Source organism: Dendrobates tinctorius, unplaced genomic scaffold (assembly GCF_039654945.1).
Source record: "Dendrobates tinctorius isolate UK_male_01 unplaced genomic scaffold, ASM3965494v1 ptg000103l, whole genome shotgun sequence".
Classification (NCBI taxonomy): Eukaryota; Metazoa; Chordata; class Amphibia; order Anura; family Dendrobatidae; genus Dendrobates; species Dendrobates tinctorius.
Genome location: NW_027361771.1, coordinates 15,373,472 through 15,388,389, shown reverse-complemented (window position 1 = coordinate 15,388,389; position 14,918 = coordinate 15,373,472).

Here is a 14,918-nt window from a genome sequence, read left to right as displayed (position 1 = left end):
GTGGACATCAGACACTGGAGCAGCATTTACAGGGCCCATTATACACTAGAGCATTAGAAATGGGGCCCATTATGTTTGGAGCATTATTTGGGCCCATAAGACAGTGGAGCTTCATCCATGGGGACCAACATATACTGTAGCATTATGTGGAGCTCATCATATACTGTTTCAAACATTATATGGGACCAATGATTCTGTATGGAGAAATAGATGGGCCTCGTCATGAGATGTAAAAAGTGAAGTATTTTTCATTGTACTATACCGCTATTTCTCTGCCGTATCGGAGCATGATGAGTTGTGGTATTATGTGTTAAAGGGGCGCTCTTTCGCCCAGGGCACATGAAAACCTGGAGCCAGCCCTACCCCCCAACAACTTTAGCCAAATAACCCCCATTTTTCAGTGCGTAACTTGTATTATGAAGTTAATTAAGGTTGACCAGCTTAAGTAAGAAGAATTGATGCTTTTGGCATTCAAATGAGCACTGTAGGTGTGTTTCCTGTCCTCCTCTCACTGCCGACTTTTATTCCCCATTGACTTACATTGGGTTTCGTGTTTCGGGACGACCCCGACTTTTCCCTATAATCGGACGATCTTGCTCGACCCAACTTTTGGAAAAGTCGGGTTTCACGAAACGAAACGCGACCCTAAAAAACCAAAAGTCGCTCAACTCTACTGACCATATAATAAAGGCCTTGAAAAAGGCCTTGAAAAAGCCAAACTCTAGTAGTGACTAATAAATATTGAGAGGATGGTTACTGGATTGAAATTATAACATTGTTGTCACTTTCTATTGCATAAATGCAGATTATTTTTTTGTCAACATATGATGACTGTATATACCACACAGCCTATTATTGGTTTTAGTGTTTTAGATGTTTTTAATCAGTGTGTGCAATTTTTGTTACAATAAAGCTTTTTTCACTTCATTTTTGATCTGGCGTTTACGCCTAGTTGTGCCGTCTTTTTCTTTCTTCTTTCATATTTCCATACTGTCATCGCACAGGCTGGTGCCATGGGAAGGTGGCTTACAGTGATCATAGGTGGCTCATGGTAGCAGGCAAACTGTTAGTGATGATGCAGGAGCCAAGAAACAAATGGAAGAAGAGGAGGTGACACACAACAGTCAGGCGATGAAGAGGATAATGATCTGCTCTCTGTTGCTCATGGTTGGCGGGAGGGAACGGAGGAAGCATCCTTCCGTGTTACCCCACCACTAACACAGCATGGACTTGGATTTCATGGAAGCGACCAACACATGCGTGCCTTCTTGTTGCATTATGTTCAACACGACACCCGAGACAGCAGTGAGGCACACAGTATGTGTAACCAATAGAAGTGGAGGCACAGATGTTGCAGTGTACATTCTATTATTGCTATTATAGTGGAATCACAGGACCACGGACCGGAGGGCTCCAAAGAGGGTGTCACTATGCGAGACCCAGACACCTGTAGTAAGACCCTTCGAACAGGGTCAGATTGGAATGTCCAAGGGACGCAGGTGCTACCTCCAGTTAGACCCCGGACACATGGTAGCTGACCCAGCAGAACAGGTGGACTGGCTGAGATAGCAAGTAGTAGTGGGCTTGACCAACGGCAAGCGGCTGAGCAAGATGGAATTGGCACAGGCAGTACAGACATTGTACTGGGTAATGGAGTGATGAGTGGCTGAGCAAGACAGTACTGGCACAAGCAGCACTCGTATCATCCTGGGTAACAGAGCAACAAGCAGCAGATAGTCTGAGAAGACAAACAGTGTTAGCAGGATACTGGCCGGACACTGGCGGTGTCATGGTCCTGTTAAGTTCGGCGTGCAGCCACCGCTGAGCAAGGACTCACCCACACTGCAGAGGGGCCCGGGGTCAGACACGGCCGAATAGTTCAGGCAAACAGGACCTGGAGAAGCTAAAGTCAGTGAGCAGTAAAGGACCTACGGTCATGTGACCACAAGGGGGCGTGGCTTAGCATCCTGCTGTCAGAGATAGGCAGAACACTAATACAGGAATTCTCAAAGTCAGACAAACCGGGTCATACACAGAGATAACAGTAAAGTACCAGGGATGAGACAGAACGGAGAGTCGGGGCCAGGCAGTGGTCAAAGCCAAACAGACATAGAAGGTACCAAGCAGAATCCAACAAGCAGTATCCAGAGAACAGACCAAGTCGTACACAGAGTATCAGATAAACAAGAACACAGCACAAACACACTCAGGGGTCACCACACTATGCCAAGGGAGAAAGTATAACTGACGGGGATAGGAGCTTCCTGAGGCTATAAGAAGCCTTTCCCAGAACCAGGGAGAGGCCACAATCATAAGCCCCAGGTGTGCACGTAAGCCTGCACTGGGATCACAACCTTTAACCCCAATAATGCCAGTCATCAGCACTGGTTCCAGGCATTAACCCCACATGTGCGAGTCAAATCCGCACTGAGATCATGACAGGCGGTACACAGACAGAACGCAGGCACGACAGTACAAGGAACCAGAAGCTAGCAACAGGAAACACTTGTTGCTCCGGCAACTCCTTTATGGCAGTGGAGCCAGAAATAGTACTCACTATTCTATCATTGGTTCGAAGCATATTTGAAAAATGCACGCTGTCTCTTTAAGAGACCAGGAGCGCGCACACGCACCTTAGAGTCATACCCAGAGACCTGTTGGCTGCGCGCCAAGAAGCAGCAGGAGAGGAGCCAGGGACCGAGGCCGGGCAGCGGAGAGCAGACCGAGAGCGTGGACCCCGATGGGAACCCTGTGGAGGTACGGGCACTGGCGCTACAGTGTGCTTCTCAGTTGTAGATGTAATCGCCAAAACATTAGCAGCAGCAGCAGTGTAAGTGGCATAAACAATTTTGGTGAGTTGTTTAACATATTTTTTTAGACCAGCCCGTGCACTAGCAGAACAGACTACAAGTCTGACTTGCTCTGAATGACTGGAGAGGATGGTGCAGGAGTATCTGCTGCTCAATTTCAATGCCATCAGGGGTTTTTTGGACCCTTTTGCATTTCTTCAAAAATGGAAGAGTGGCCTGAGCTTGCATGGAGGTTGAAGTTTTGTCATTCCCAGTAGCCAGCATTCTATCAGAATGTGTCTTCAATGCTGCTGGTGATGTCCTGATGGTTAAACACATCCGGCTGTCCCCTCAAAGTGTAGACCACCTAAAAGTGATGAGCGAGTATACTCGTTACTCGGGTTTCCCCAAGCATGCTCGGGTGGTCTCCGAGTATTTTGGTGTTCTCGGAGATTTAGTTTGTGTCGCTGCAGCTGCATGATTTTTGGCTGCTAGACAGGCTGAATACATGTGGGGGTTGCCTGTTTGTTAGGAAATCCCCACATGTATTCAGGCTGTCTAGCAGCCACAAATCATGCAGCTGAGGAGACAAAAACTAAATCTCAGAGCACGCCAAAATTTTCTAAGACCGCCCAAGCATGCTCGGGGAAACCTGAGTAACTGTTTCTGTCACGGGGTTACCGAAACAGAGGGGAGCCATAAGACCGCAGCATATGAAAAGAAGCACTTCTTTTTAAATAGTGGTTATTTCTTTGGCAGAAATGGGGTTAATCGGCCATGATAGAAACTCTGGAAGTATGAGCATTCAGCTAAACTTGGTTGGCTACTCCCATCCCCTTTATAATCTGGTTCCAATTCAAACCCATGTCAGAACTAACTTTTGCTGCATGGCTTTGAGGAGAGGGATTTATATAAGAAGTGTTTTTGGAGGAGTTATCTCTGTGACTGTTACGTGGTTTGTAAGTGTGATAATTCCCTTCCCTCCTCTTACTTTGGTTATTCCCCCATCCACCACTCCCCAGTGCATTCCTCAGTTATATGTGAGTGAATATTGGCATACTTGGTATTTTCAGTTTACTCTTGTTTGTGTTGCCTTGTTCGTAGGGTTTGTGTACTGCGGTGCACAGTAGCTCCCATTTTCCCTAGGAGGGGGAAGAGAAAAGACAGAGAGCTGATTCAGGAGATAAGGCAAGGGTGGCAGCCCCGGCATCTTCACCTTAAGAAGTATCTTGGGGAATAGTTTGAGCTAGGGGGCACCCTAGCAGAAAGGACAGGAAAGGAGTCCCTGGTCCCAGATCACCTAACAGCTGGGTCATGACAGTTTTTTCTCTGTGGAAATTGATGCCATTTTAGTTTTGTGTGACAATTATTTTTTGAAATGTGGAGACTTGAAGTTGGGTAGCAGAACTTTTTCTACTTCCAGTTTTAAGTAGGATGGATCCATTGGTGTTGACGCACCTTGGGCTTCTGACAATCCAAACTGGTTTAGTATTGTGGAAATTTAAGAACTTTGGTTGAGAAGAAAACTCCCATCCCTCTCTCTGAATTTGGATTCCCAAATAATATGTCAGATTTCCAAGGTCCTTAGTCTCAAAGTGCTGGTTGAGAATTTCACCTAGCTTTGCAATTTCTTTTTCATCTTGATGACACATGATTACATCGTCTACATATTGGAGAGCATGCATCCACTCCTTCTCTACATTTTTCATATACAAACATGGATACAGTTCTTATGCAGATCTTGTCTAGCACTGTACAATCTTTCTTTGCATTTTAGCTGATAAAGTTCATCTTGGATTTTTCCTTCTGCAAGAGTGTGACGCTTCTATGAGATGATGCAGCTGTTATCTTTAAACTAGTTTCCCCTTTTGCGTGAGCTTCTTTACTGACAGAAGATTGCTTTCAAGGCTGGGAACATAGAGAACATCCTTCACTTGGATATCTCTGCTTTGTGCTGAGGAAACTGAATAGTGGAGGTAGCCTGTTATGAATGGGTCACCAAGGAGGATAGCAGGCCCAGGCTAAGCCACAGAAAACCAGAGAGGTTGGTTACTAAGTGGATTGCAGACCCCTGATCCTGTCCACACATCTAGTAGTAGCCATGGAGCATACCTACGATGATCCTAGAAGCCTCAGCACAGCTGGAGAGCTAACTAAGCCTAAAGCAAGAAAGGGGAGATCTAAACTGCCCCAGAGCAGACCACAAAGGAATAGATAGCCCCCAAATATATATTGTCGGTGAGACAAGATGAAAACACAAATGCAGGCAGAAAAATAGACTGAGCAAACGATGGGGCCCTCACTGACTAGACAGGACAGGAAAGGAAAGACATTGTCTGCAATCACGCAAAAAACCCTGCAAAAAGTCCAACACATCTGATGCACAAAAAACACTGAAGTCGCACGACTTCACCCCCACTATATCAGCACTCTGGTATATTCTGAAAGCAAAGCAAAAAGAGACCAATATATACAGGGGTAAAAACAAACTGGCACATGCAGTAACATATGGGCGGTGATTCAGCACAGCCCCAGCTGGAGCTGGCTGACCTGCACAAAGCAAAGATAGACAAAACTCGATTAAATGCAAACAGAATAGCAAATGAACCACTTAGCTGAACATGCAGGGAAAGAGCAGGAGACATCAGACCTCAGAAGGCACAGGAAGAAAATAACCACTCTACTACCTTCAGTAATCACCAGAGGGAAGCCAGAGAGAGAATTCACAACAATAGCCATCTCCTACTCCTTCGGAAGTCATATAGTGATCATTAGCTAAGATGACCTTTTCTGACTTGCTTTCATTAAGGTCAGTGAAGAAATCCTGGTTATTTGTCATATAACTGCTTGCACAAAAATCTATACACCATATATGCTTTGCAGATGGGCATGTACTGGCATTAAATGCAGTTTCAACACATGCAGAATCTTCCTTTACAACTGTTTTAATCCTTTGATGACTGTTCTGGTTTTTAATCTGACTCATTATTGCTTTCCAAATTCTGCAATCTGCTTTAAGGTGACTGGGCTTTTTACAGACAAAACATTCATGGGTTTCTCTTAGATTGTTCTTATATTTAGGGAAATACTGTGTATGTAATGCTGTTTCTGCTCTAGATTCATTACTGCTGGTTAAATGCTGTGTTTTTCTCTTGAATTCATCCACAAGTTTGCCTTTAACATACTCTAGTGTCAGCTCATTATCTGGCCGTGCATCCAGTGCAGTCACGAGTGTATCATAATTTTCTGGAAGACCACTTAATAGAAGTGCAGCAACATGAAAATCTTTAATTTCTTCTCCAATTCCCCTGAGATGCTCCACAATCTCTTGGGTGTTTCTTATATAATCCTGCATATTCTGTCCATCACTTAGCTTAGACTGATACAGCTTTCTCATGAGATAAAGCTTATTGCTGAGATTTGATCTTTCATGCACTTTCTGTAACTTATCCCACATCTCCTTTGCAGTTGCACATTTGCTTATATGCACAATCTGATTATCATCTACACTGAGGGAGATTGTGCTTTGTGCTTTCTTATCCTTCTCTAGCTAATCATCTGTTATTGGATGAGGCACTTGTTCCTGAGTATATTTCCACATACCTTCTCTTATGACCAGCATCTTCACCTAGAATTTCCATGACTGGTAGTTCTGGTTAGTGAGGCTTGGCACTGAGAACTTGAGAGGATTGCTGCTAGTGGACATCTTCTCTGTTGCTCTGTGCTGCTTTTGCTCTGGGATTCTGTTGCTGTGTTACTCTGTGTTTCTGTGTCACTCGGGGCCCGATACCTGTTGGCAGTGGATCATTCAGGATACTCTCCAAGCGTGTGACAACAGAGCTTCTTTATTCAGGAACAACCAGGAACAGTATATGATAAGCTTAATAGATCACAAATAAATCATTTGTGTGTCTCTATCTGTACAGTGTCTAAAGCAGGCTGCTTCTCTCATACACAAACACAGGAAAACCAGAAAATACAGTCACATGCTCTCCCTGTGTGAGCCTCTGGGAGTTTTTTTTGTTCTAACTTTATATACAGCGTGCAAATCTAGAAAATAAACACTCATAGACAGGAATGGAGTTGTTGCACCAAACATATTCCAACAGTATCAGCTGCAGCTGGAGACCAGTCACAGAGGACCAACTTGAGATAGGGACGGGATAAATGTGTCTCTCAAAGAGCTGCTGATGAGGCTCCAAGACAAGATATACTTAAAATGGTTTATTAGACAGGTGACACTTTGGTGATGTGTGACAATTATTTTTTGATATGTGGAGGCTCCAAGTTGGGTCTCCATCATGTGGGTTGCCTGTAGTAGAAGGTGTGTCAGAGGCTTATTATACTGTTTCTACTCTGTGGAAACTGATGCCACTTTAGTGGTGTGTGACAATTATTTTTTTGAAATGTGGAGAATCCAAGTTTTGTCTCCATCTGGTGGGTTGCCTGTGTAAGTAGGTCTCCCAGACAGGCAGGCCTGCATTTACATTCAGTCAACTGTCTGTGTTATTTTCCTTACATTTTCTACCAATAATACTGTATGAAATTGATGTTTGTGTCATCTGAGTGTGGCTGGAATGAAAAAAAATTGGAGGTGTTGCATGAGGCATCAGGTCTCCCAGTAAAGAAGGCTTACACCATTCCCTTAACTACCAGGTCCTGATTGAAACTTCAATTCCAAGCTGTAAATGCTGGGCCAGGTCCTGAACTACTAGTTTCACCATGTAGGAGGCGTTTTGAAGCTGTCATCACCACAAATGCTTTTGTACAAAGTATTAAATAAATTACAACAAGTGTGATGCCGCATGAATGGCCCATGGCTGACTGCTACTATGTCATTTGCAAATTTCTACTATGGGTCAATTGATGCTACTTTTCATGGTGTCTGCCCCTAATTTTAGCTGATTGGAAGCTTTTTATTCCATCCATTAATTTTCTATTGGAGTCAGGTCAGGTGATTGGCTGGGCCATTTTAGCAACTTTATTTACTTTCTCTGAAACCAATTGAAAGCTTCCTTGGCTGTGTGTTTGGTATCAGTGCCTTGCTTAAGTGTTCACACTCATTTCATCTTCAGCATCCTGGTAGATGACAGCAGCTTTTTATCAAAAAATGTCTCAGTACACTTGTCCATTCATCCTTCCTTCAATTGTATGAAATTTGCCAGTGCAGTATACTGAAAAACAGCCCCACACTATGATGCTCCCACCTTCAAACTTCACTGTTGGCATGGTGTTTTGGGGTGATAATACAGTGCCTTTTGGCCTCCAAACATGGTGTGTTATGGCATCCCAAGATTTCAATGTTGGTCTCATCTGAACAGACTATATTTTCCCAGGGTTTCACAGGCTTGTCTAAATGTTGTTGAGCATTCTTTAAATGTGCTTGAACATGCTTTTTGTTCAGCAATGGAGTCTTGCATGGTGAGCGTGCATAGAGGCCATAGAGGTTGAGTGCATTTCATATAGTTTTCTTTGGAATAATTTTATCGGCTGACTCCAGGTCTTAAGGTACTGTCACACTTAGCGATGTACCAGCGATCCCGACCAGCGATATGACGCGGTCAGGATCGCTGGTACATAGCTAAGTGGTCATTAGTGAGCTTCCACACAGGCAAATCTCACCAGCGACATCGCAGGGGTCGGGGGTTGCTACTTACCTGTCAGACGAGGCAATCCTGACGTCCTCCCGCCCGCGTCCACGCGTCGCTCGTCGTCACAGCAGGAAGCCTAGCAGGAAGCTGACGACGAGAAATGGTCCAGGACGTTCTCGCGCGATCAGCGATAACCAGCGGGGGAGCGGTCGGAGGTAAGTATCAGACATAGCGATATCGCTAGCAATATCGCTGCTACGTCACAAAAACCAGTGACGTTATAGCGATATTGCTAGCGATATCGCTTAGTGTGACAGGCCCTTTACTCTAGCTCTCCACAGGTGGTCTTTGACTCTTGGACAACTCTTTTGATAATTGCACTCCACTGTCTGAAATCTTGAGGGGAGCACCAGGTCGTGGCCGGTTTATGGGTGAATGATGTTCCTTCCACTTCCAGATTATGGCCTCAACAGTGCTCACTGGAAATTTCAATAATTTAGAAAATTCTTTTGTAACAAATGCCATCAGTATATTTTGCAAAAATAAGGTTGTGAAGGTCTTAAGACAGCTCTCTGGTTTTTCCCATCAAGAGAAATTTCTTGTGTGAGCTCTTGGATATGAGACATGTTTTTATAGGCCACCAGTTGAACCAGCTGATAATATTTCTCACTATGTGGCAGGATTGATGTTTTTCACCTGGTATAATAACTTTCCATGGCTTTTTTCACTTCTTTTTCTTCATGTGTTCAATACTTTTGCCCTGTGTAATTTCTCATTATTACACATAACTTAATTTATGGACATCTATGATTTGATTTCTCTGCCTGTGTGGATTGGATGGGCTATTACTGACATGTTGTGAGAATTTCATGTCAATATCACCTTTAGAAATATATTCACTTAGAAAATTGGTTATGTTTTCAATACTTATTTCACCTACTGCTTATATATACATTTTTATTTCCCTAACTCATTCCAAAAAATAAGCTGTTACCTTTGAGGCATACAAACTTAAATGAGAAAAAAATACCATAAAATATGGAAAAATCAATTAAATCTAAAGCTTCAATAGCAGCAATCTAATAGTTTGTGTGGGCAAATTCCTGTATGCATGCGACATTGAGGCCCACTGTTTACATTGCTGTAATCTCTCAAAACTAGTGAGAATTTTATGAATACAACTCACAGGAGAGGAGCCGCAGTTGACATCTCCCACAAAAGATTTCCTCCTTGTTTAATCTTCAAAGGCTTCCCAGGAGAAAAGAAAACAGTTTCCGCGAATCTTCATCCAGGTAGGTCTGAGTCTCATATACAAAGGCCAGTATTTGGTTGTTGATTCAGGACTGTATTTGAAATCCTTGTAAATGGTTTTGTTGGATTTCCCTGAACCAGAAATATTTTTTACCTTTACCGTGTTTAAAAAAAATGATGTAAAATGAATCTGGTATTTTTACTTTTTAAGCAATCACTAAGTATTATACATTTATTTGCTAGATTGTTCCTATATCATAAAAATGTTCCATGGAATTCATCTATTCTCTGCTGGAGAAAAGAGAGCACCTGTTTTAGGCACACATTCAGTATGTGGTCAGTATTTTACATCAGAATCTGTAAGCCAAAACCAGGAGTAAGACAATCAGAGGATAAGTATAAGGCTACTTTCACACATCAGGTTTTCGGCGTCAGGCGCGATCCGGCATCGTGCCGGAACGCCGGATCCGGCAAATGTTTTGTAAAACCTGATGTGCCGGATCCGGTTTTCTGCCGGATCCGTCTTGTTCTTGACAGACAAAACCGGATCCGTCTCATCTGGTTCATCCGTTTTTCTATCCATTTTTCGACGGATTACGCCGGATCCGGTTTTTAAAATTGACCCTTGTGGCCTTCCGAACGGGATTGGCTACTGGAAAACTATATATAGCGTGTTCCTACAGCCCTTCTTTGACAGGTTGTAGAGGAGAAAGTGCAGGTTGGAGAGAAGAGCAAGTTACTGGCGAAGATGGATGTTGTGATTGGAAATATTTTGAAGAATTTGGCGGATTTTATAGCGGAGGCGAATCGTTTGAGGGTGATTGTTCTGGAGAAGGAGAGAGCGAGACAGCAGCGCATCAGGCATCGTAGACGACGTTTGTGGATCCACCCCATCACAGCCAAGAGAATGACGCGTGGGGTCTATTCTACACTCTGCATGGACCTTCGACGAAACCCGGATAAATTTTTTGGATATGTTCGGATGAAAATGGAGAATTTTGATTACTTGGTGGAGCGCATTGCACACCTCATAAGAAAAGCGGACACCTATTGCCGCTTCTCTGTTTCACCCGCAGAGCGTCTGATGGTGACTTTAAGGTAAGCCACATTTATTGGATGTGATCGCATCAGAGCACTCTTTCACTGCAATCTTGTTGGTGGTAGTTTGTATCTCCAAGCGTTATAGCTGAGTTTTGGTATGTAATGCTGTGATTTAAAACTAATTGATTGTTTTTTAATTCCCCACAGATTTCTTGCAACTGGAGAATCCCTTTCGTCACTGCATTTCCAGTACAGACTCGGGATTTCCACCATATCTGGAATAGTGAAGTACACATGCCGTGCACTGTGGGACTCCTTAGCTGAAGAGTTTTTACCAGAGCCCACAACAGAGAGGTGGATTGAAATTGCTGACAAGTTTCAACAGATATGTCAGTTTCCCAACTGCTTGGGCGCTGTGGACGGGAAACATATCCGCATTGCAAAGCCAGCCGGATCGGGATCGGAATATTTCAATTACAAGAAATATTTTTCAATTGTCCTCATGGCCATCGCTGACGCGGAATACAAATTTATTGCTGTTGATATTGGGGCCTATGGCCGCTCCAATGACTCTCAAGTTTTCAAACTGTCTGCCATGGGGCGTAAACTGTATGGAAACACCTTCCAGTTCCCACCACCTAGACCGCTGCCGCAAACATCTGGTCCACCTATGCCATTTGTCTGTGTAGGGGATGAAGCCTTCCAGCTGTCAGAACACCTTTTGAAACCGTACTCTAGCAGAGGATTGACAAGACCAAAACGCATTTTTAATTACCGCCTCACAAGAGCAAGAAGAATGGTTGAATGTACCTTTGGTATTCTGACAGCCAAATGGCGGGTCCTATTGACTGCGATCAACCTCAAGACAGAAACTGTTGACGAGGTGATCAAAGCTTGCGTGGTACTCCACAATTTTGTTATCTGCAAGGAACCCATTTCCATTGAGGACACCTCTGAAGAAACCACCTTGCAAGATTACCATGACATTACCACTAGAAGTTCTGTGACGGTTTCAGTAATGAGGGACAATTTTGCACTATACTTTATGTCACCTCAAGGCAGAGTACACTGGCAGGATGACAGAGTGTCAAAGATTTGTGCCCTAACCAAACTTGTGTACCTTCTGTACCAACAGTATATACCTTTGCCAACCAAAGTTGGTTATCTTGTCATGGTCTCTATTTTTAGCTTTAGGCCACAGGTGTGTACCTGGTTGTGTTTTATTCAAAGTATTTCACCTTTTAACAAAAGTTGTGTACATTGTTAGGAAATCACCAACAATAAACACAACTTTTTAGGTGAAATACTTTGCTTCAAACACAACCAGGAACACAACTGTGGCAAAAAGCTAAAATTTACCCACAGTTATATACCTGGTTTTGAATACCTTTTTACCTTTTAAATACCCTGTATTTAACCTTTTTTTTAAACATATTTCGCCGCAGAAAGAAATGACAGACAACCAGTGTAAACAATAATTTAACTTTTATTTAAAATATTTTTTTTTTGTAAACTGTTTTTAAGGTTAAAAAAACTTTTTTAATAAAGGTTTGAAACCAACTGGGCATTTTTATTACAAAACACATCATAAATCTGTGTAGTGTGGGGTGGAAATACTGCTGGAGGGGCTGCGGGACACTTCGACAATGGGAGTGTGGAGAGAGGACTGGGATCGTGGTGGGGAAGGAACAGTTAGAGGTGATGGTGTGGAAAAAGCTACAGAATGGGTGGACATGTGGGAGGCAGAAGAGGTGGTGGGCGGTGGAGTGGAGGGTTGGGCAGGGACTGTAGGAACAGATGATGTTGATGGAAAGTTGTATGGGGAAGGAGTTTGGTACGGGGAAGGAGTTTGGTACGGGGAAGGAGTTTGGTACGGGGCAGGTTGCTGGAAGTGGGGAGATGTCTGGTACTGGGGAGGTTGCTGGTACTGGGGAGGTTGCTGGTATGTAATAGGAGGGGGAGGATGGAAAGTGGCTGGAGGGGGTGCAGATGTAATAGGAGGGGGAGGATGGAAAGTGGCTGGAGGGGGTGCAGGTGGAGGAACTACAGTGGTGGGAGGTGGAGGTTGGGAGGTAACCTGCTGTAGAGCACCGTGGCACGAATGCATTACATGCATCTGCTGGGTAGGAGATAGTGTTGCCATGCGCTCCACAACAGACCTGAAAAAGGTGTGGTCTGGCAAAGATCTTGCTTCTGAATGCATGGTTTGCAGAAGTGTCTTCACCTCCAGAATGCTGGAGTTGATCTGCTGATAGCCTGCGGAGATTTGCTCTGACAAGACTTTTAGACAGTTCTGGAAAGATGCATTAAGATGCAAGAACTCTGGCGAATAACTCTTTTCCTGACCCCTCTGCCGCTGCCACCCAGTACCCGCAGGTGTACTAGAGGTGGCAGGGGCAGAAGGGTGGGGTAAAGGGAAAGCGATCTCCTCACAGCAGCTTCATGTAATGTAGGCGGCCACGATGCTCCTGTGCTGGTGGATGGGACAGATGGGTCGAATGTGTGGGAAGGCTGGGAAGGTGCAGATGTACCGGGGTGGTCGAAGTGTCCCTCGGTGCCGGTCTCCTCAGGGATCGCCTCAGAAGGGTCCAATCGTGCAGGCTCCCGAGTGCTGCTCACCATGCTGTGGAATAAAGAGAAAAAAAAAACAATTAAAATAGTGACATGGTATGACCCTGGCTGAAAAAAAAAGTTACATCTAAACATTTTTTGTCACATGTGGTGTGTAATATTTACCTTCTGGTGAGCATTGTCTCCCGGAGGAACGACAGGGCTCGTGCGTACTTGTACTTGCTCCTGCGTCCTCCAGATCCACTCGGGGCCCGCATCTCTTTATTGAACTCCTTCTTGAAACGATCCCTCACAGACCGCCACCGCTTCACAATTCTCTCCCCTGAAACGAGAAAGGACAAAGTGGTTAGTATACAACATCAGTGTTTCCCAAACTCCAGTCCTCATGGTCCCCAGGGGTCATGTTTTCAGGATTTCCAAAGTAAATAGAAATCCTGAACACATGATCCGTGGGGACCACGAGGACTGGAGTTCGGGAAACACTGGTTTAAATCAAGCAACCGGTACTGTATATACTTACGCTCTTTAATCTGGGCCCGAGCTTCGAGGTCCTCCCAGCGGTCCACAAGGAGCGAACAGATTTCCTCCCAGAGTCGTCGGGTAATGATAAGGTCAGCGTGGCGGCGGTCAGCCATATTCCAGAGCGGCTCCCTTTCTCTGACGAGATCGATGAGGTGGTCCACATCAATCCCTCCATCCTCACCGTCAGAGTCGGGAGCACGCTGTGAAGGCTGTTAAAGAAAAAGACAAAAATAACATAATTAGCCTCCACAAAAGAAATGAAATAAAAAGTGCAAAAAAAACAAAGCAAAAATATTTATACTTACACGCTGGTGACCGCGCGTTGCTGTCGCCGACGACCCTGGGAGGCACTGCGAGGACCTCTTGGCCGAGCACCAGATTGGGAAGACTAGAGAAGAAAACAAAAAATGTTATGTCTTTGGATGTAGGCATTTGTTTGCTGTGTGTGGTCTGCAGAACATTGTTTTCTATGTGTTGTGTGTAGTGTGATGTTGTGTTTCTGCGTTTGATGCAAAAAACTTACCAATTGTGAGCCCACTCCAAGTGTCTGTCCACCCCATCCTTCTTCTTCTGGGAGCTCCTCTTCATCTTGTGATTCCTGTTTTGAAATAAAAGGCAATGAATAGACATATATTACAGAGATGATGGATTTTGGAAATAAAAACTTACTGTCAAACGCTGACGATGCGAGGGAGGGCTCCCAGAATAAGATGTGCTGTCTTCCTCATGGCCAGACTCCATGGCTGTGGGTGGTGTTCCTGCTGCTGCCATTGCTGCTGCTGCTGCTGCATCTATTGGGCGGCTGTTGAATAAAGAGAAACAAAGGGCCAATGAATATCTTGATATTCCATAGCCCTAGTTTGGAGGAATGGGGGATTTGATAATTACCGTCTCTCATCTGCTGCTGGACTCCCCTCCCGTTGTTCAGCATGCTGCTCCATTTGGGGTGGTGGTGGTGCTGATGGTGCTGCTGCAGATGTCTGCTGCCTTCTCCTGCTCCTGGTTCTTGGCTTGGGTGGCATGTTGGGTGTGGCTGAGGGTCCCACTGTCTTGCTTTTATATATGTCTTGTGGGCAGAGCTACTGAGCATGCTCAGACCAAAAAAACCGGATCCGGCCACCGGATCCGGCTGTCGCCGGATCAGGCGCATTGC